The 24,054-nt window shown below is 37.2% G+C and overlaps 1 protein-coding gene across 1 annotated transcript in view; it reads right to left on the reverse strand.

Moving 5' to 3' along the window:
* pcdh15a (protocadherin-related 15a) overlaps positions 1-17,347 on the reverse strand; it is a 231,551-nt gene extending 214,204 nt beyond the window's left edge. The window contains exons 1-2 of the mRNA XM_058796177.1: positions 16,923-17,347; positions 13,973-14,101 (exon numbers count right to left, since the gene is read on the reverse strand). The gene's annotated coding sequence lies outside the window, so the exon portion shown is untranslated. The remainder of the gene's footprint in view (positions 1-13,972; positions 14,102-16,922) is intronic.
* Between the last annotated feature and the right edge of the window lie 6,707 nt (positions 17,348-24,054).

Raw genomic sequence — 24,054 nt, forward strand, 5'->3', positions numbered from 1 at the left:
AGACTCAAAATCTGACTAATTGACTGAAAGGGGACAGACAAACGGTTCACTAATGGTCTCTTTGGCAATGACAGGGTTAACAGGGCATACAGGAGGTTCATTTAAGGCTTCCATGGCAGTGATAGGTAGGGATGAGAGATCCTGTACGGCCCTTGTAGCCGCAGCAAAACACAGGAAGTTCACAGACCGCATCCTTGAGTGTGACAGACAAGGCTGAGAATTCAGAGGTAGCCTCCTCGGCTGGGTCAGAACAGTAGTTCATAATTGGCCTCCATGGCCAGTTCAGAGCAAGACAAAAAGTTCATAAGTGGCTTCCGTAGCCATGACAGGACAGGCAAAAAGCTCACAGACGGCCTCCATAGCCGTGACAGGACGGGAGTTCATAAGTGGGTACCACGGACACCTCTAAAGGGTCTGCAGAAGATGCCGCCACCTCTGGAGGTTCTACAGTAGTACGGTTCCTTCGACCGTGACATGACAGGCTAAAAGTGCATCGCTGGGCGCCGCCACCACGCAAGGAGCTGAAGCGAGCACCACCGCTTCGGGGAACACAGCAGTAAGCGCCACTACCTCAGGAGGTTCTGCAGCATCAGCCGGCACCTCTGGAGACACAGCGGCCGCTGCCACCTCTGGGAGTTCTGTGGCAGAGTCCTGCACGGGTCCGGTTTGATAAATCCGCACCCGCAGTTGTTAACCGAATACCCGACAGCAACACTAATTTAATTACGGACCCAACCCGACCCGTTCGACAAAAACCGCGACCCGAACCGCACCCGCATTAATCTACATAAGGCAGACAAAACGCCTTTATTTTATTTTTAATGTAACAAGAAATTAACAAGTCATTCTGAGTTAATGCGTTAAATTAATAATAACATTTAACACACGCAGCCCAACAAGTTAACAGAGAGAGAGAAAGCAACATTATAGGCTGCATAAAAACATGTAGGACTGGCAGCAGTGTCGAGAGAGAGAGAGCGAGCGCGCACAACATCTAACGTGTAAAAACAATATAAAACTATTGCATATGTGACCAATCTATTTTTAAAAGGCTAGCTGTCAATCAATGTCAATACAGCTGTCGATTGGCTACAGTGCTCAGTGTTTGCAAATCCCGCTGTAGAAGCCCGGTCTTCAGACAGAGCGCGCGAACACAAGCACGGGACAATTTGAAAGAAAGGAGCTGCTTATCAGCGTGTACTGGATTAAGTCGAAATAGTCTTGGTTATAATTGTACCCGCAACCCGCCCGTGCCTGTCACCAGTCCGACCCGCACCGCACCCGACACGTCAATATTATTCCACCAGTTACATCAATTTTTGTGGTTCACCCGTCGGGTACCCGCCCGCATGCAGGACTCTGTTCTGTGGTGGTGTATGCAGCCCAAACACACCAAAAGGCTATCCCAATTATGGGAAGCACTTCAGACAGGGGAATCAATTCAGGATCAGGAGGGCTAGAGTGAGTGGGTTTGGGGATGCCAGCTGCGTGTGCAGACACCAGCAGTGCATCATTCACACTGGATACCAGACTGGGACAAAGGACTGACCTTGAATATTCGGTTGCAACAGACAGGGAGTGACAAGACTCTGGACGATCAGTTGCAAGGGGACGAGACTCTGGACGATTAGCAGTGACTTAACTTGATTCGTGATGATCAGTGACATGACTTGACTCAGAAATAGCAGCTGTGACTTTACTTGACTCATGATGATCAGCTGAGAAATTACAGTGCGTTGTTGTGCCCGCCATTTTGTGAGTGCGCTCTGGTGCGTCCGCCATTTCAGTCACAGACGCGGTGTCGCGTTCCTCCTCCATGACACCCACAGTAAACAAAGAGCTGCTCAGTTGGAGTGCCAGATTAATGTAAAACTCCAGAGTCCAGTGAGGATCATGCAAAGGCATGAGTGAGCCGAGTGGCTCAGATAGGCCACCACGAAAAAATATCATCAGGCATACCTTGTCCATACTAGTCAAATGTGCTAGCTCAACAAAGTCCGTCACGTAGTCCTCGATGGGCCGATCTCCTTGACGGAGGCATAACTTGTGCTGCTGGATTCATAGTTGACTGGTCATTCTGTAGCGTAGGGATGAGGCAGAGAGAGAATCCACTTGCAAGCACAACTTTAATAAAGACAAGACAAAACTCAAGAAAAACTCATAATCCTCACAGAGAGCCAGGAACATCCAGGGAACGATACAGAGAATCATAAAACAATGACCAGCAAACACAAGTGAAAACCAAGCTGTTTAAATAAACACAGACAGACAAGCTAAATGAGATAACAAGAGGGCGTGGGCAGTTGTCATAGGAACACACAAGGGTAACTATAGAATCAAACAAGCAGACTAAGGAAACAGGAACAAGACTCAGGAAGTGAAGACAGAAACCCCGGGGCAGAGAAACACTTCAACATAAAAGTCCCAGGACAGACACAGAGCCCAAATGAGAAAATGTATGTTAACAAAAGGTTCATACAGAATGTGTTGATAAAAATAATATACTTTGGTAGCATTCATCCATCATACAATATCTTAAATTGTTTGATAAATTGCATCTATAAATTAAATAAATGTTCCCTCTAATTTGCTCCTTTTTAATCAACCAGCCCATAATTTTTCAGACGTCAGAACAAAAACACTGGATCAATGACTTCCAGTTGATAGACTGATTTTCATTCTGCAACAAACTAGGTACCATGTTTCAGGAACCAGTTTTAGCTGATTTGACCTGGGGCCTGTACCATGAAGCCGGTTTAGCTGGCTAGCCAGGTAAGTTTCAGTTTAGTTTGCGCCAACTCTGGGTTTTAGGTACCATGAAAGTGGCTTGGCTTTTAGCAGACTAAGGACATGGATTACTGGAACCATGTCCTGTGGTCTGATGAGACCAAGATAAACTTATTTGGTTCAGATGGTGTCAAGCGTGTGTGGCGGCAACCAGGTGAGGAGTACAAAGACAAGTGTGTCTCGCCTACAGTTAAGCATGGTGGTGGGAGTGTCATGGTCTGGGGCTGCATGAGTGCTGCCGACACTGGGGAGCTACAGTTCATTGAGGGAACCATGAATGCCAACATGATCCCCTCCCTTCGGAGACTGGGCCGCAGGGCAGAATTCCAACTTGATAATGACCCCAAACACACCTCCAAGATGACCACTGCCTTGCTAAAGAAGCTAAGGGTAAAGGTGATGGACTGGCCAAGCATGTCTCCAGACCTAAACCCTATTGAGCATCTGTGGGGCATCCTCAAATGCAAAGTGGAGGAGCGCAAGGTCTCTAATATCCACCAGCTCCGTGACGTCGACTCCAGTGGCAACCTGTGAAGCTCTGGTGAACTCCATGCCCAAGAGGGTTAAGGCAGTGCTGGAAAATAATGGTGGCCACACAAAATATCGACACTTTGGGCCCAATTTGGACATTTTCACTTAGGGGTGTACTCACTTTTTTGGCCAGCGGTTTAGACATTAATGGCTGTGTGTTGAGTTATTTTGAGGGGACAGCACATTTACACTGTTATACAAGCTGTACACTCACTACTTTACAATGTAGCAAAGTGTCATTTCTTCAGTGTTGTCACATGAAAATATATAATAAAATATTTACAAAAATGTGAGGGGTGTATTCACTTCTGTGAGATACTGTATATGGTAAGATGTTTTCTTTAAGTTTTCCTCTTTCATGGATAGATCGTTTCATGATCGTGCTGTGTAAATGTGTTTAAATTCTTCATATCTTTTAATCCTCGCACTGACTCTCTCACAAGAATTGAATCATAGTTTTAAGGCATGTGATTGGCTGCTCATTACTGATGTCACACTTTCATGTGAAAATGCTCCATTAACTCAGGATAAAGCCTGAGTTGACAGAGAAAGCTGATGATCAGCTTCATGGTACCAACAAAGCCGGATTGGACAGGTTTGGTTTTGTCAACTCAAAACTAATCCTGTAACTCTGAGTTTGTTCAGCCACCATCATGGTATAGGCCCCTGGAGTTAGGAGTCAGCATCAACACATCTGATCACATCCAGAAAAATACACTCAAACAAACTCAATAAACACTCAAATCTACACTCAAAGGAACAGGTTGTCGACAACATTGGTTCTTGAGGGTCTCATAACCAAACGCCATGACATCAAACGTGCACCATATGTGACCAAGAGCTGCAAAGGAGATTATGCTGATCTGTTCATCACACAAAGCTTCAGCAGATACATAACACAAGTCATCATTTTATGGTGTTTTATAGTGATGGAATATGTGAAGGTTCCTAAAAATTTAATTGTGTTTGTTCCAAAGAAAAAAATAACATCATACAGGTTGGGAACGACATGAGGGTGAGTAAATAGTGACAGATTATTCATATTTGATGTGAACTATCCTTTCAACAAATAAAGAATTTTCTTTTCTGTTCACACTGCTTTCAGTCTTGACTGACAGACTTTTATCTGCACTGACTGTCATTATTTGAAAGCGATGAAATCAGATACATTGGTTGCTATAGTATTGATGTAGGCGTCACCAAGCAACTTTCTTCTACTACCAGAAGCAGAAAGCTGGCAGTATGGAGACAGCTGACAGAAAGCTTGAAATCTGCTTATCTACACCATGGCGTTTCGCCACGGAACTGAACTGATGCTCAACTAGAGTAAGAATATCTGGCACTGCAGAGAAAACCTCTCAAATGCATGAGATGCCATGGTGAAAAAAGCCACCATGGTGCATCTTGTCTCATTAGAAAAACAGTGATTGCAACTGGCACATCTGAGAGAGTTTGAATGTTTGACCCTTTAGATGGACTAATGGCTTGAGCAAGAACATCTCTTCTGAAAGGCTTCTAAAAACATCATCCCTAGAGCAGAGAGATGAGGCATTCGACCTCTCACTCACACACAACACACTTTTTTTTTTTTTAAACCGAGCACTCACCATTGTGGCAGTAATGTCAAGTCTTTCCAAGAACCTGAGAATGAATATATTGAAGCCATTATTGCCTATGACGTCATTTGATGCTTTTCAGTTCACACGAGGCTACCTACTGTACATTTGAGGGGAAAGTTCAGTCATAAGGCTTCACTTAGTCAAACATGAAAATGCACCTCTGCCCAGTGCATTTGGCATTGGCGAACCTCTATAAATCATTCAGTTTGCCACGTAGAAGGGGGAAATATATGCACAGAAGTAGCTAAACGTGCACCCTGCTGAAAAGAGCAGCTTGTATTTTCACCTGGTTATGTTGGTGAGTGCTAGTGAATCTATGCATGGTCCTGTCTTGTTGGTAAAGCTACTTAAAGAAATAGATCCCCCACAAATACAAATTCTATCATCATTTACTCACTCTTATGTCATTTCAAATCTGTACTGTACAAACTACATTGGACTTACATTGCATGGACAAAAAATTTGACATTTTTCAAAAAGAAGAAAAAGTCATACAGCTTTGGAATGACATGAGGTTGAGAAAACGATGACTTTTTTTATATTTTTCTTCTTATAGAGGTACCAGCATACCAGCATCCAAAATAAATGCTGGTCTCTTCAACAAGGCATGACATTTAACACAGCTTTCATGACGAGACCAAGACAATCTACAGTAGATTCCATTAAATGCTGAAAAGTATGTTAATTGATAAACTAGATCTGTATACAAAATGCGATCTCATTATTCTTCATAGCTATTCATACATGAAGTAGATTGTCGCATTCTATTCAATGGCCCAGCTGTTTTACATACAATTTACTTCATTTGTTCTGCTCGTGTTTCATAAATAAGTCCTAATGCACGTGTCGTTTTCTATTCAAAAACAATTTAAAAAATGGAAATAATGTGTGTAAACTTAACATATAAATACTGATGTAGGCCTAATCATAAAAAGTGGGGTCCAAGTCCAAGTTTGAGACTCATTTTTTTAACCCAATAAATAAGCAGGAAGTTTTGGGATTTTACAACAAAGAAAATTATGCAAAGGAAGAAGAAATTTGCTGTCATTAAATGAAAAGAGGGATTTAACCAAATACAAAGTAAATCTGAAATTAATTTAAATGTTTTCTACATAAAATCATTCTTCATAAGGTAAAGAACATTCTGTGAAAATGTAACATTGATATCTTTAATACAGACTGAGTAAGACCGTGTCAAATATTAAAATCATAGTGAAATTAATAGTTGAAATCTAACTTTGATGCTTGTTATCTCCAAATTAGATTTTGAGACTTTAGCCTGGATTTCACAGAGGGTCACAAATTGTTCAAGGCAACTTTCACTCAAAAATGCTGGTGATATAATGTATAATGAAAAGCGGAATGCTCAGTGACTTTTGGTTTTGAAAAAAAAAAGGTTACACACACTCTCCCTATGCTAGTAATTACCATCTAGAAACAATATTTGAGCTCATTTCTGCAGTTTAATATGTTGGGTGTATAGAGAAGCATTAACAGATCATCTGATATCCTGCATACTGCTCTACTGAAGCTCTCCAAACAGCATCTGTACCTGAGATGATCCCATCTGCCCAAACATCAGCAGTCTGAATCTCACTCTCACCTCCTCAGACCTTACGTCTGCTCTAAACCATTCTCTTCAGCAGCACTAGTGTCTACATCATTATACGCTCATCTTGTTCCTCCAAACTCTTCAGTTCTCTTCTAAATAGCTCTTTGAACCCGTCTGCCTCTGCAAACTATAGCATCTCAACCAAATACATTAGCACTCTTTTATGCCCCGAAGTCTGGATTCTCGACCTCTCCGACTGCTCCCTTTCTGTCTGAGCTCTAAACCTCTGGCTTTCGCGGTCTCCCCTGCTGCTGTCATCCCGGGGGACTCCCAGTGGGCAGAAGCTGATTAGAGATGAATCAGACAGCTGAGAGAGGCTGACTGAGGTAAAGATGCATGCAGGAGAAATCCAGCCTGGCCTTCACACATCAGAGATCATGTACACGGAAGAGAGGAGAATATCATTGGAGTTATAGTCATACAGTTGGCACTGCAGCCAACTCACTGTACAACAGCCCTGAATGTTTAACACCCACACTGTAAAAAAATTGCTGTAGTTTCTACAGAAGAAATTTACATAATATTACTGTTTAAACATTTTACAAGATGTAGCTGTAATTCGCAATGCATTATGGGTCAAATAAGGTTTTATAGTTGTTAACAGTGTATTTCCATATCAACTGTAATTAATTTACAAGAAGCAGGTGTTGTCACTGCAGCTCCTGGTTTTTACACTAACTTACTGTAGTGTGGCATTATGGGATTGCGCATCGTTCAAATCTGAAATCCAACCAACTGGAGCAGTGCCAGAACGATTGAAGATTAGAGGATTTATTCATAATTCCTGGTAAGTTCATTTAATTTTACTTAAGAAATATATCCTTTTATATTTATTTAAGTTAATGTATAAGCGATGTCGCAATAGCCTGCTATCATGACATGTAGACAAGCGGCCTTGGTATGTGCAGTAAGATGGAAATTGCTATCATAGCATAGTTAGGCTAAATGCTGCATTTTTCTCATTTTGGCAATTTAATTTTCTTATTGAGAGCATTTAAAGTAGTGTTTACCCAACTTTTAACGTAATGCCCAGTGTGAACGATTGACATAGTAACTACTATCTGTCAAAATAAATGACCAACAACAAAATATGTGAAATTTCATTTGTTCATGTGTGTTCAATTGTCCCATATTGACGTGACATCTTACTATAATTAGAAACTACATGTCAATGAGAAATTGTGTCTATTGCCACTGTAGTTGTACACGACATTAAAGCTCGTCCGGGGCAATTTTTTTGTGAAAGACATATTTACATTCCCGATTGGACAAGTTAGCCTGATTAAAACTTGAGTGAAAAAAAGACTGATTCTGATTTTATTACATTCAACATCAAAACAAATAGCCTTAATGGCACACATAAACTCACGGAAGAAACATGAGGAAAATGTTCAAACTGTTGAGTTTATTTATAACATATAATATTGTTAAGTAGCATAAGCCAGCTGTTTTGCTGATTAGTTAACATTAAGTTACTTACTTTTTAGACACAATATTGACTGTTGTTCTATTTCACAATGAAAATCGTTTCAAAGATCAAAGCAAAACTCAGCTGTGTCTTTACTGAATGATTCAGCATTCTGAACGGATCAGTACAATGAATGACTCAATTGACTCACTCATTAAATTTGCTGCCACCTAATGGCGGTTTAGTTTCACGTTTAAAAAGTATCATTGCATTTTTCCAACACTTCTTATTTGTAATTTCAAAAATGTATGTAAAACATTAATGTAAATTTATGTAAATCATATCACAGTTGTAATTTTGCATTATAAATTCTTTAATTTGATTTGGTGGTACAGTTCTACAATGTATTATTATAATTGAATTTATTAATCAAATGTAAGAGTTTGTTTATTTTAAAATATATGCCTTTTTGGGTGTTAATTTTGGTCTCATTTATGTAAATGCATTTTAAAAAACCACAAGATAATTTTCATTTCTTGTAGGTGCAAAGAATAGACTTGGTCGATGTCATGTCATAGCTGTGTGTGCGGAGTCAGCGTGGGGGAAAACGATCCTTTCCCCCTCATTGGAAAAGCATGGTGTTGACCCAGAATGGTGTACATAAAATCATTTCTGCTGCTCGACAGAGCAAGATACGTCGAAAAAAACTGAGCCGTATTGTGTCGAACTGTCCGTACGGTATCTGTAACTGGACAAACGACCCAACGGAATGGCCAGAGCTGTCATTTCCCGACACTTTTTGTTACCTGATTGAGTCTCCAGGCAAGAGACAGCTTACTACAAGCCTGTACGTGACGGCTTGTGAAAGTAAACATTTGTCATTTTGTTTTGCTTAATCTTAATAAAGTGATAAAGACTAGAGTAAAAGCCTGCCATACTTTTTTATTGATATAATTAAAAATAATTTTAACATTGACAAAACATAGGTAACATTAAAGGTCTACTGAAGTGCCTTGAAATGCACAGCATTATGTGGTGTTTGCTAAATGTATAGCCTAATCATTTTTATAAATACACGCCATAAAATAAAAAGATATAAAATAACATGAAAATATCCCTTACGATAAATTAACCATGGTTACAACCAAAAAAACATGGTTATTATAGGTAAACCATGGTAAAAACAAATTAAACATGTTTTGCTACACTAACCATAGTTTAGCCATGGTATTTGTAGTAAAACTGTGGTTATAGGCTACAACTGGTAATAAAAACGCCCAAAAAACACGGTTAGCCTACTATAGCCTACATTTACTATAGTAACACCATTGTTAATTTTCGTAAGGGATTGTATAATAATATGAAATACATGTTTTAATAGATTATGACATTTACATCACAAAATATCAGGAAGTGACATTTATTTGATGTGAAGGAGGGTTGCTGTAAAGCCCCATCAGAACTGGGTTGTGGTGCAGGCGGGACGGAACTAATGACAGATCATTGAAGGGTAAGTAGTCTAGTCTATCCGGAGTGCTTGATATGTTTCATACGTTGTATATCCATAACTGCTGTCAGAGTTCTGATGTTGTGTGCTACTAGCTCAGATTGTGCTACCTCTGTCTGTTTATTCGTCAGTATATAAATCTTCAAATCGTTTTTTTTTTTTACTTATTAGAGGTACAGAACGCCACACAGCAACTTTTGGCATTGCACCAAGCAAAAATCAATCGAAATCATTACAAAAAGTAAAGATCAAGCTTCTAACAAGGTCTCCGTATTTGTGGGCGTTCCCAGCAATGCTGACCAAGTCTATAGCAGCTGATGTGGAGAAATGTTTGATGCTTCAAGACTCTCTGAAGCTGATTATATTAGGTAATGTATTAATTCTGTTGTAAATCATTTGATAAACTTGTATTTTAGATGACATTTTATATTGAAATACTGTATTGCAGATTACATTATTGCTTATATTTATTAATTTCAGGTGCACCCAGTGGCTTTTGACTAGGCCTATTCGAGGGTCACATGGTTGTGAATGCATACCTCAACTTTGTGGCTGGATTTGCAGTCTTATTACAACTTCAGTCTGGCGTCCCGGGAGCAGGCATCTTTTGCACACTTTAATTATTTCAAACATGTTTTACTCGAGTAATTTAATTTGTGAAAAAGGTTACTTATTACTAAGTACTGATAAATGTTGATTGTATTGTATTGTAAGTGGCATTTTTACATTTATTTTATTGAGCTAGTTTTAGGGCTGCAACTAACGATTATTTTAATAATCGATTAATCTGTCGATTATTTTTTCGATTAATCGATGAATCGGATTTTAAAAAAAGAAAAAGAAAAACATTCATTTCCAACCCTTTATTCAAAAACAGAACTAAAATCTTTAGAAAGTGCACAAACATGTTGCTCCTTGAACATCCCTGAGCTGTTATAATAATAATAAAATAAAATAAAATGGACTAACACAAAAACATACACATGTATGCTTTACATCTGCCAAATATATAGACTTTTGGGAGTGCAAAAATTAAATAATTTAACAACACTGCGTCGTTAGCGTTGGTATTGTATCAGACACTTGCACTTAACATTATATGAAAATCAAGCTCAAATGGAGTTAATAATGTTTTTGACCAGAGAATGACGGAGATGGAGTGTTTTGTCTGTCATTAGAACGGCTGTAACTGTTATCTGAAGCAGCAAGTGCATTATGCTTTCATCAACTTTTACAGGTTATATAACTTTGATTGTAGCTATATGGGCGCTTAGTTTTTTCTTGTTGTTTAATACACTTGGCCAAAATCTCAAATTAAGCGCGTATGCACATAATGCACATGATATTTAAAACGTATATAGACAGCAAATAACTAATTCTTCTCCACTCTTCAAACACACAAAAACATTATCCTTTACTGACATAGTGTTTGAGTAAAGAAAACGCTGTGCTATTCAAACACCAATTATTTATTCACCCTTGCATTGCGAAAAAGCAGAGATCTCATCTCCAGGCTGTGCGAGGCGCGTCAATCTGAACGGAGGCGGGGTGAAGTTACGAGGTCTCGCTGAGAGCTCGATGATCCAATGGCGTTACGAAGTTTTACTGACAAGTTATTTTAATGCTTATCATTGGTTTACTATTTTTAAAACTCTCTGATTTAAAATAATAAAAACGAATTATAAGCGACTCAAGTTTGGATAATTTTTCACAGCACCTGACTGGGCTAGGGTATGGCAACTGCCATACTCTGCCATACGCAAACGCCGCCCCTGCTCCCACACCTTGGATGACTTGGGTCGCACGGATTTCTCTGCCTCCGCCATGTATCTTTCCTCTACCTCCGCTCGTTTTTTTTTTTTTTTTCCTTTTTTTATTTATTTATGAGGCGCCAAACTCTGCTACCATCCGTGTGCGAGAGAGTGTGTTCACTCCGCTCCGCGCTCAACTAAAGTTATTATTTTTTTTTTTAATAATCAAACGTCTCCGCGTCGCGCGACACAACGAATCGATTATGAAATTCGTTGCCAACGCTTTTAGTAATCGATTTTTATCGATTTAATCGATTCGTTGTTGCAGCCCTAGCTAGTTTCATTCAATACTGAACTTTATTCTAAAGCTTCTGCTTGTTTTTGTGTGCAAATGTTTTGTTGGAATCACAACACTCACTGGATACAAGACGGATACATAGAGGCAAAACAAGTGGAAAGGTCTCAGAGAAGAGGGACAACCCTCATGTGTTTCCATCCCTTTCAGTATGTATTAATTAAAATGTCTTTTGCAGGAATATTCTAAATTTAATAGAACATAAGTTCAAACAACAGAATGTGTGGTATAATGTTGATACCAGCATTTTATTTTAATCCTTTTTTAACCAAAATTATACAAATTCTGTTGATTGACCTTAATTTTTATAGAAAGTTAATGTTCTACTCAGAATATGGCTTATTTTTTTGTGATATAACAGGTATTTGTAGTTATTTTGTGATGGTATGTTATTTTTATGATAAGATTGAAAGACTGCCATTTTTATTTTTACCAGTAAAAGCCTTGCAATGTCTTTCTGCCAATTTTAATAAATATTTATTTGCAACATCTTTGACTTGGTTTTTATTAATTTGTAAATGTATTAAGATAGTGCTCATAATAATGCATTTAAATCAGTATTTTGCAGTTTACAGTTAAAATTATTCTTTGCAGCATTTTCATTGTTAAATTATTAAAACATCATCTTGGATTTAGGGGTATTTACAGGATTTTATTGGCAACTTTTGTTGCCAGGGAAATACTGTACTTTAGTGAAATTACAAAATATCGCTGTAAAATGAACTACAAGTTTAATTCATTGTTACTGTAAAAATACTACAAATGATTGTATTTCACATACAGCAATTAACTGTAATTTGCTTTGCAGTAAATTGTAATCCATTTTACAGCAATTAACATAATATTTACAAGATTTTATTGGCAACTTTTTTGACAGTAACATCCTACAAATTCTATGGTACATTTTTTTTTTACAGTGCACAGTATACCCTTTACATACCTGCTCAGCTTCTTTTAATGGAGTAGCTCACCCAAAAATGTCATTATTTGTCATTATTCAATCACCCTTGTGCTGTTACAAACCCGTATGAACAGTCTTGTCTTCAGAGGAACACAAAGGAAGGGCAACTAAGGATTTCAAGCTTCAAAAAGGATCTAAAAGCACCATAAAAGCATCATAAAAGTGGTCCATATGACTCATGCGCTACATTACAAGACTCTTGAAACCATACATGCCTTTTCGTAGCTCAAATGGTAGAGCATGGCACTATACTGAAAAGAAAATTGGTGTAGGATTTACTTTGAAAAAAAATTCACTCAAATAATTACAAAGACATGACAAGTAACACAATTAACCAAATGAGAGTTTTTAAAGTAAAAAGACTGAAATAGTATTTTCTTGTAAAACAGTACAATAATCTTCAAAAAAATATATATAATTTTAGTGTACCTAAATTGAGGTTGAGGGGTCATTTCCCTGGAAATCAAGAATAGAATGTAAAGTAAGTTGGAAAAAAATCCTCTCCAAATGCTTAAATGTAAATACAAAATGTAACACTATAACTATGTATATAGAACAAAACAAACTTTAAATCAATATTTATTTGAAAATGTGCTCTAGCTCTCCTTGGCACATGAGAGAAAAGAGAGAACTATGTCTGAGAGAAACAAGTCAGTGCTCAAATAGATGTACTGTATGGTTTATGAATCATTCTTTTGAGAAAAACCTTTTAACTGAATCAAAAACCGTCTGATTCAGTCACAAATCAAACTCTAATTCTCGAGTTCAACACCTCGACAGATTACCTAAATGTTATCATATGTCTTCAGAAGGCTTCTGCTGTTACCTCTCTTGCGTTTCTGAGAGATGTAATGTCCCTTGATATTAATTGTTTGTTACAGACACTGAAAATGAAGCTGAAAAATTATATATTTTTTATATTGTATTGTATATTTTATATTGTATATTTGAATCTTCTGATGCAAAAAACATAATACTAACTACTACTAACTTCATAAGCTAACCTTCAAAAACATAATATAGTGATCTGAAAACTAATTTCATGACCCCTCTTATAAAACTGAATTAATTAATGGCCACATCCTATTTTTTCTTCCATACGTCATATTCTGGGCTCTGTAGAATTGCAATGCTGTTTCATGGAAAAGATGGTTAAAAATAAAAGTTTTATGCACTCTCATTATCACCAAGTTACTTATTATGGACCACTTTTATGATACTCCTATGGTGCATTTGCATCTTTTTTGAAGCTTGAAAGCCTCAGTCCCCATGGGCACTAATGGAATGGAAAAGAGCAACCAGTACAATTCTCCTTTGTGTTCCCTGGGAGAAATAAAGTCATAGGGGTCTGTAACAACATAAGCCTGAGTAAATGAAGACAGAAGTTTCATTTTTGGCTCAAGTACACCTTAAAATCTTTCCCTCTGTCCCAAGATGCTACCTTACTTCCAGTGAGTCTGTCCATCTTGGTCTCTCTCCAGCTGTTCTCTCTCTCTCTCTCTCTCTCTCTCTCTGTCTCTGCTTCTCTCTGCCTCACAGCTTTTCTCTCCTTCCATCTCCGTCTGCGTGGCTGTGTGAATGGAAATCATTTCAGGCATCACTACCCACAGCTAATGCTGAAATGTGTTCTCTAAGGTGTCCACAGTGCATATGAATACAGTCATGCCTAAACCCAGATACCACACAGGCTGATACTCCAAACGTCCAAACAACCTCAAGGCACATAATGAAGTCCTTGCTATTCACACACAACACAACCTTCATCGTCCTCTTCTCCCCGCTTAGTAAGTCATAAGACCTCTGGTCAGTTCTAAGATGCCTGAAGCTGTATTACAGGCATTAAAAGGTCAAAGGTCAACTCAGACACAAGGCGAATGAAGGTCAGGTGCACGTCTAAGACTTTGACCTCCGTGTAATTGCCTTAGGGCCCTTTAAACCATGTCACTGTACGGCTCCCATTTGCTGCGCTTCACTGGTCAGAAGTGCTTACAGCAGTTTGATGCTCATAATACTTCCAGTGCGCTGAGCAACAGACCACCTCCTGAGACAGTTTCAGAAACCACAGACTTTCAGAAAACTTTCAGAAAACTGGTTAAGATGAAAACAGAGATTCCTTCAGACTTTACCATGTTCTTGTATCTCATGCTGGGTAAGGCATCACACTGAGAAGCATAAACTCATTGGTTTCTAATCCCAGCAATGAATAACTGAGTTAAAGCAACACCTTGAGAAAAACATTGCGTAAATAGTGAATAACCCCTAAAATAGTCAAATATAGTGTGTAACTTTTCTAACGAGTCTGCAAAAAGAGTTTATTCTTCAATACGTTATTATAACCAGGAACCAACCATATACTTGAGGCTTGTGCGACTTACATCAATCTTTTTACTAAGTGATGTCATATGACAATGAGCAAATAAAGAAACATATTCAAAATAGTTTTGTTGCTTAAATAATAATGGTATTCTAAAAACATTTTTATAAAAAATATTTATCATTGTTGAACATATAGTATTGTTCAAAAGTTTAAGGTCAGTAAGTTTAGTACTTCTTTTTAGCGAGGATGCATTCAATTGATAAAATTGGCAATGAAAATGTTGTTTGTTACAAAAAGTATATATTTAAAATAAATGCTGTTCGTCTTGAACTTTCCATTCTAAATATCACAGTTTACACAAAAATTATTTTTACACAGTTTACACAAAAATATCAAACTGTTTTCAACATTGATAATAATAAGATCCATTATTAGAAATTAAGCACCAAATTAGCATATTTAAAGGATTGTGAGACACTGAAAACTGAGTATTGTCTGCTTAAAATTGAGCTTTGTCATTGCAAGAATAAGTTACCAAAATAACATTTTAAAATCTATTAAAATAGATAACAGTTCTTTTGAATTGTAAAAATACTTCACAATATTACTTTTTTTTTTACTTTTTGATCAAATAAATGCAGGCTTGGTGAGCATAATATACTTAAAACATTTAAAAAAATCTTTTAAACCATATTGTATGGTTTAAAAGTTAAAAAGTTAAATCCTACATTAATTGTCTGATCACCCGGCAAGAACTACAGATGTGAATGAGAGATACATTTCCTATAACAAGCCAGAAAGGAATCGCAATGTCACAGTATTTCGTCATTACAAGATACAAACATAATCACAGTGTGTTAAAGTTTTGACTGATCTCAAAGCTCCTTAATTATCTCCTAATAAAGTACAGGGTGACCGTATCATCTCTAACTAATGAAGCTTCTGTAAACCGAAACTTTAGACTGAAACATGCACGGTAACTCATGAGATCACCCCAGTCCTCCTCCTAACACACACACGCACACACAGAGAGAGAGAGAGAGAGACACACATGCACTCTTTCTCTCCATATCAATGGTGTCAGCTGAACACAGATGCCAACTGAGCGCCTGTCTCACTGATCTATTCATTACACCAACAGCACATCACTGACTCATTATTCAAGCCTTTTAGCAGATAAATTCAGGAAAACATGAATGTAATATTAAAGTCAATAAAGTGGAAAAGCTCAGTATCAACTAAAAACGCAAATGTATGTAAGGCGTTAATGGTGAAATACAAGTGAAGTATGACGTGAGAGGAGGCAATGCCTCATGTCACTTTGATTGGCTGATCATGCAGTTAACAGGAAATTTCCACTCTATAACAGGTCCAAAAATAAACCTAAATGCATAAACAAATGGTGAAAACAGACAGATTAAGCAGGCTTTTTGGGTGGCAGGAGGTGCAATGGTGACAGAGGATATGTAAACTAATACTATACTAATAAATATGGCCTACTATAATGCTACACTAGTAATAAATATACAATAGTACCCTTACATCATAAAACATTTCCACACGCCACTGGCTTAGATAAACCACTACAGATGCAGGTTCTGTGCTGTCTTTGCAATGAGAAAATGGAAACAAATGGGTTAAATGATGTGGTTGATGGGAGTGAATGAAACGAGAAAGTTTAATCCATCAGATAGCCTAGTAAGCCTCTCATATATGCTCAAAATGAATATCACGTCGAGTCGCATTTGACTTCATTTTACCACACATGACTTGAATGAATAAAAAACTTCACAGATAAATTAATCGATCATGTTTTTTTTCCCCTCCCAGCTGGATTCAAGGGGCTACAGATGCGGATCTAGAGAGGAGATGGGTGATAAATGAATACAATTTTCTTTTTTCTTTTTTAATGCTGTTATTGCTTAATGTAACAGAGAGAGATCTCATCTAATCCGTTTCAGGTGGACTTTGATGCCCAAGAGAAACAAAGATCAACTAATGACACTCAAATACGTTCTTAGACCATAATAGCATGTTATCAATTGTTCAAATCAACATAATACTGCTTACTCACGCAGTTTGTTTCAGTTATTTCCTCTCCTCATGTTCCAGCAGACGGCCGTTCACAGCAACAGTTACGCGAGCGTTTTCACTCACGCGCACCGCGAGTAAAAATCATTCATTGCTCCTGTCAGGAATTTACCGGACGGTCTCCGTATCACTCAAACGTTAACCCACCATGTCGGTTTAAAATCCAAGCGGAGTCTCACCGGACAGACCCACGCAGCGAGTCCCGCATCAGTCTCTGTATGTGTGTATTTTTCTCTGACGAGGACGGACCGCAAGAGCCCCGGTGGTTTTACTTCTTACTGATTCTCCTTCAGCGCGTGAAGTCCAAGAGCAGGTCAGATGCAGGACGGTGTTCGTTAGTCCTCAAGTAACGGTAAAAAGTATCATGACAGCTCCAATGAAAGTGCAGCCCACCTCACACAAATCTCATTCAACCTTCTCTGCCTCCTTCCTTCTGACTCCTCTGTCTCTCTCACACTCCCTCACTCCTTCTCTCTCTCTCTCTCCTCTCTCGCTCATGAGGCAATAATCTCATTTGCCTGGTCAGTAAAGGTGAGGGCAGGTAAATCTTGCTGTGTGTCCGGCAGGTTCATATAAGCACCAAATTAGCATATTTAAAGGATTGTGAGACACTGAAAACTGAGTATTGTCTGCTTAAAATTGAGCTTTGTCATTGCAAGAATAAGTTACCAAAATAACATTTTAAAATCTATTAAAATAGATAACAGTTCTTTTGAATTGTAAAAATACTTCACAATATTACTTTTTTTTTTACTTTTTGATCAAATAAATGCAGGCTTGGTGAGCATAATATACTTAAAACATTTTAAAAAATCTTTTAAACCATATTGTATGGTTTAAAAGTTAAAAAGTTAAATCCTACATTAATTGTCTGATCACCCGGCAAGAACTACAGATGTGAATGAGAGATACATTTCCTATAACAAGCCAGAAAGGAATCGCAATGTCACAGTATTTCGTCATTACAAGATACAAACATAATCACAGTGTGTTAAAGTTTTGACTGATCTCAAAGCTCCTTAATTATCTCCTAATAAAGTACAGGGTGACCGTATCATCTCTAACTAATGAAGCTTCTGTAAACCGAAACTTTAGACTGAAACATGCACGGTAACTCATGAGATCACCCCAGTCCTCCTCCTAACACACACACGCACACACAGAGAGAGAGAGAGAGAGACACACATGCACTCTTTCTCTCCATATCAATGGTGTCAGCTGAACACAGATGCCAACTGAGCGCCTGTCTCACTGATCTATTCATTACACCAACAGCACATCACTGACTCATTATTCAAGCCTTTTAGCAGATAAATTCAGGAAAACATGAATGTAATATTAAAGTCAATAAAGTGGAAAAGCTCAGTATCAACTAAAAACGCAAATGTATGTAAGGCGTTAATGGTGAAATACAAGTGAAGTATGACGTGAGGAGGCAATGCCTCATGTCACTTTGATTGGCTGATCATGCAGTTAACAGGAAATTTCCCTCTATAACAGGTCCAAAAATAAACCTAAATGCATAAACAAATGGTGAAAACAGACAGATTAAGCAGGCTTTTTGGGTGGCAGGAGGTGCAATGGTGACAGAGGATATGTAAACTAATACTATACTAATAAATATGGCCTACTATAATGCTACACTAGTAATAAATATACAATAGTACCCTTACATCATAAAACATTTCCACACGCCACTGGCTTAGATAAACCACTACAGATGCAGGTTCTGTGCTGTCTTTGCAATGAGAAAATGGAAACAAATGGGTTAAATGATGTGGTTGATGGGAGTGAATGAAACGAGAAAGTTTAATCCATCAGATAGCCTAGTAAGCCTCTCATATATGCTCAAAATGAATATCACGTCGAGTCGCATTTGACTTCATTTTACCACACATGACTTGAATGAATAAAAAACTTCACAGATAAATTAATCGATCATGTTTTTTTTCCCCTCCCAGCTGGATTCAAGGGGCTACAGATGCGGATCTAGAGAGGAGATGGGTGATAAATGAATACAATTTTCTTTTTCTTTTTAATGCTGTTATTGCTTAATGTAACAGAGAGATCTCATCTAATCCGTTTCAGGTGGACTTTGATGCCCAAGAGAAACAAAGATCAACTAATGACACTCAAATACGTTCTTAGACCATAATAGCATGTTATCAATTGTTCAAATCAACATAATACTGCTTACTCACGCAGTTTGTTTCAGTTATTTCCTCTCCTCATGTTCCAGCAGACGGCCGTTCACAGCAACAGTTACGCGAGCGTTTTCACTCACGCGCACCGCGAGTAAAAATCATTCATTGCTCCTGTCAGGAATTTACCGGACGGTCTCCGTATCACTCAAACGTTAACCCACCATGTCGGTTTAAAATCCAAGCGGAGTCTCACCGGACAGACCCACGCAGCGAGTCCCGCATCAGTCTCTGTATGTGTGTATTTTTCTCTGACGAGGACGGACCGCAAGAGCCCCGGTGGTTTTACTTCTTACTGATTCTCCTTCAGCGCGTGAAGTCCAAGAGCAGGTCAGATGCAGGACGGTGTTCGTTAGTCCTCAAGTAACGGTAAAAAGTATCATGACAGCTCCAATGAAAGTGCAGCCCACCTCACACAAATCTCATTCAACCTTCTCTGCCTCCTTCCTTCTGACTCCTCTGTCTCTCTCACACTCCCTCACTCCTTCTCTCTCTCTCTCTCTCCTCTCTCGCTCATGAGGCAATAATCTCATTTGCCTGGTCAGTAAAGGTGAGGGCAGGTAAATCTTGCTGTGTGTCCGGCAGGTTCATATAATGGTGAATAATATCAAGAAAATGTCCAGGTCAAATTAAAATATTTAAATTTCAAAGTAATTTGAAATAATAGTATTTATTTATTTATTTGTTTGTTTAATTTGAAAGTATATTTTTTACAATAAATCATTGTATTTTAGTGAAGATCATTGTTTATAAACATAAATGAATAAATAAAATAATTGCATTTTTTATACAGTAATTATTTACCATTTTAGTATTTGTTGTAATTTAATTTATTCAAATAAATAAATAAGTGCTCTACACAGTTTGTTTATTTGACTGTAAAATTCTAAAAGAATGTGCTACTTTCAAGTGCAAGGTGTCATTTTTTTCAGAAAACAAATGGCTTTCAAAAAAGTACAGATCTTGACCATTAATCTTGTGTTTTGAGTTTGTAAACAGAATTTAAATAGACAAAAATAAAAAATAAACGGAATAATTTTTCTGTTTTTTATTTAGAAAAAGCAGTTATGTATATTATAAATAAATAATCATTATATCCAGACATGCTTCTCAAAAGTAATAATCATTCACAATAATGACAATTTTGAAATAATGTATTTTAAATTTGGAAAGATGTAGGTCTTAATTGTCATACAAAAAAAAAAGAATACATTTGAGTTTCTAAATAATAAAATATACTTTCTTAATATTTTCTTTTTGGTTGAAATATGCCCCAGATTCAGATTCATACCCATTCAGCCAAATAAAAGTACAAATAAGGCAGTTTCACACATACAAAACAAGAACACAATGCATGCTGTGAATGCGCTGAGTTGTAAATTAAATGTTTCTCATAAACATGATGCAGCCTCAGGTTGTGACACTGCAAGAGAACAGCCTGAAAGAGTCTTTTCTTTCACCTCTTTAGAAATTAATGTGGGTGGTGACAGGGAGAGACAGAGAGACGTGCAAACACTGGCTGGCTGTGCTCTTCTCTAGTAACGTAACCAGTTAACATCTTAAACGCAGCTCAGTGTAACCTGAGAGGCTGCAGTCCAGTGCTCATGTACAAAACCCCTGTAACAACACACCACCTGAATGCAGCCCACCATTGCAGAAATGTACTTACACAGAGGATCCACATGCCACAAGGACAGCATTTGTGAAGCACAATGGAAGCGAATGGGGCCAGTCTATAAACATTAAAATGCTCAATGTTCCAATAGTATAGCCTTAAGATATGAACAATATGCATGCTATGAATTTAAGGTGAAAAGAAAATGCTTACTAACAGTTTGTATATAGCATATGCAATTTTACAACTTCATCATGACAATGCAATGGTATAAACCCCTAAACAACTGTAAAATGATTATTTAAATAACTTTATAGCTTAAACAATACATTTAAAAAAATAAAAAATAAAACAATTTAGGCCTACATTTAATATTTACACAATTGAATTGCATATAAAATTTACATACATTTAGATAACACAGTTTTAACATAAACTAATGACAGCACATACTGTAAGTAAGTCTTATACTGTAAATGAAATAGGTAAGAAACAGGTAAAAAGTTCTGCACTCAAAAAATCCTAGCATAGTTTATTATTAACTTTTTATTTGATTTTATTTAAATATAGATTTTCAAAATGCGTTTATACTAACTTGTGATTGATGATTATATAAAAATAGTTTGTTGTGTATTTAAAACACATTCAGATTATAGTAATATTACAAAACTCTAACCCGCCTGTTTCATGTATGTGTGACTGATGAATATGCATCACATTAAAACTGGAATGAAAATTAACTGAAATTTTATATGCGATTCAAATATATAAATCTTAAGATTATTTAACTTTACGTTTCTGATTTTAAATCACTCAAACATTTGCCATATTCATTTCCATTATAAGCTAATTGCTGCAGTCACTATTTTTATTTTTAAAGTAAATAATGCAGAGTCAGAATTTTATACATTTGTATGCAATTCAAATATATACATTTATAAATGATACATCTATATGCAGTTCAAATATACAAATCTCAAAATTATAAACTTTACATTTCAGCTTTTAAATCACTCCAAAATTTGCCTTATTCATTTTCATTGTAAGCTGCTTTTTTATTTAAGAAAATGATCAACAGAAATGAACCCAGAATATTCCTTTAGAATAAGAAAGCGGTCTTTCTGTGTGCATTACTCTGGGTCGGATGGAGATGATTTTGATCTATTTTAAACCATATAGCTACCATACTGTAACTGTTCGTGGCTTACTGTTACCACGAGGCTCTTTACCACCATCTACTATTCACAGTGCACATCCACACCTTGTGCACAGTAGATCAGCAGGCAGCCCCAGGAGATCCATGTGGCAATCACAAAATGAACTGAGCAGAGGCCTGAAAATAGAAAGTATGTGTGTGAGAGAGGGACGCGACAGCAGTGTGTGCGTATGTATGAGATAGAAACCATTTCAAGGTCAACAAAGTCATTTGTAGTCATGGCAGACCAATTAGATGACTTAGATGTGGATGTTGGAGAGGTTCTCAGGACTCACTCGCAAATAAAGCGTCTTTGTATACTCACTGTAACCAAACTAATGCAGTCCAGGCTATCAGTCTGCAAGTGGTCTCTGAACTGCAGATTTAATGAAACCCCACGTCGGCACCTACACAGTCAGACCCCCTTCGAAATAAGCAGGTAGCCTGGTAACAAGATGCAGGAAATAGATCAAAACAAGCGGCGCTAAACTACATATGTCTTGAAGTCAGCCCAGACAACGTAAAAATAAAAATCTTGTTCTGAGTAAAAGAGCCGTTCGGCTCAAACGTCGCACCTCCCTCAGTCAAATTATTTGGGAAATGTAAGCTGAAGCAAAGTGATGCCCTGCTCTCAAAAATAAACCCCCCGCACACGCAGAAAACACACTGCAGCTGCTCACTCATGCCTCAGCAAGCTCAGGATCTAATGTTCTCAATATAGAAGCAGAACAAAATCTGTGCTAGCATGCAGTACATCTACACATTTTTAAAACCCTGATGCTACCAGCAGAGAAATCCAGGACAATTCATATCAATCCAAGTCCAAACCTCATATTTACAGGTACAGTCACATAAAAATCATCTGATATTTATGGCATACACAAGAGTATACCACAGTTTCACAGTTGTGGGGGTAACAAAACAGGGTTGGAACCACTACAAACAGCCAAAAAATGAACATTCATATATATTTTATGATATTATATTAAATATGAGTTCATAAAATTATTAAATATATTATTAAATATATATATATATATATATAATTATTATTGTATTCAGAAAGGATGCAATAAATTGATCAAAGATGGCAGTAAAGACATTACAAAAATATTTCTAAGATATTAACAATAAGAAATGTTTCTTGAGCAGCAAATTAGCATATTCTGTAGGTTCATGTGACACTGAAATATGGAGTAATGATGCCAAAATATCAGCTTTAAATAAATATATTCAATATATAATAAATATAGGCTATTCAAATAGAAAAGTTGTTTTAAATAGTATTATAAAATGTATTTTTGATTAAATAAACAGATGAAATCATATGAAATCATAATTTCTAGAAATAAGCAAGGTATTTATAGTTTAGCAGATTCTATTTTCTATATCCTCTTTATATGTAACTCCAAAACCCCTGCAGCAACATTGCTTTGCAACATATGGATGCCACTCTGAATGCTTGAATCAACTAATAAAAATGTTCCTCTTTCCCCTTAGGTCATATATAATTAAGACTTTTTAAATTATTATTATTGAGTCTGGATTAAATTTCAAATCAAAAATACACACTTTATCTCAAGTGACCAGTATTTTTACATCATGGAGCCATAAGAGATTATCATTATAAGCTCTAGTATTTTTCTTCTCTGTCTCCTGTTAACACACATCGACATTACTAATGATAGTGTTAGGGCTCTTTCTTGCTCTGTGCTTTGCTTTGGCTGAGCCAAGTTTAATCACGCTGCTACATCCCCCTAGGGGGCAAATTTAGATATACAACTGGGTTAGAATAGAGAGAGAAAGCTGCATAATTCTTCTTTCTTAGGCCGTAAGGCATCACGTAAGAGGTCAGAACAGAGCGCAGAAGTCTTCTGGGCATGAATGAGTAACTCAATAGAATCACATTCTGTGTGTTATAGTGTGAATAAAAGTCAGATATCAGGCCTAGCAGTTCATCATGGTCAGTCACATTGTGCAATATGATTCAGCCATAAACACACTAGCATTGATCCAAAAACCTAGTGAGGTGCCTGCCTTCTTCAAGGCGGTATATAACTCCTGAAGAAAACTACAGAATCTGTTCGGGACCATTCACAAAGAA

This window comes from Onychostoma macrolepis, chromosome 13 (genome assembly GCF_012432095.1).
Source record: "Onychostoma macrolepis isolate SWU-2019 chromosome 13, ASM1243209v1, whole genome shotgun sequence".
Taxonomy (NCBI): Eukaryota; Metazoa; Chordata; class Actinopteri; order Cypriniformes; family Cyprinidae; genus Onychostoma; species Onychostoma macrolepis.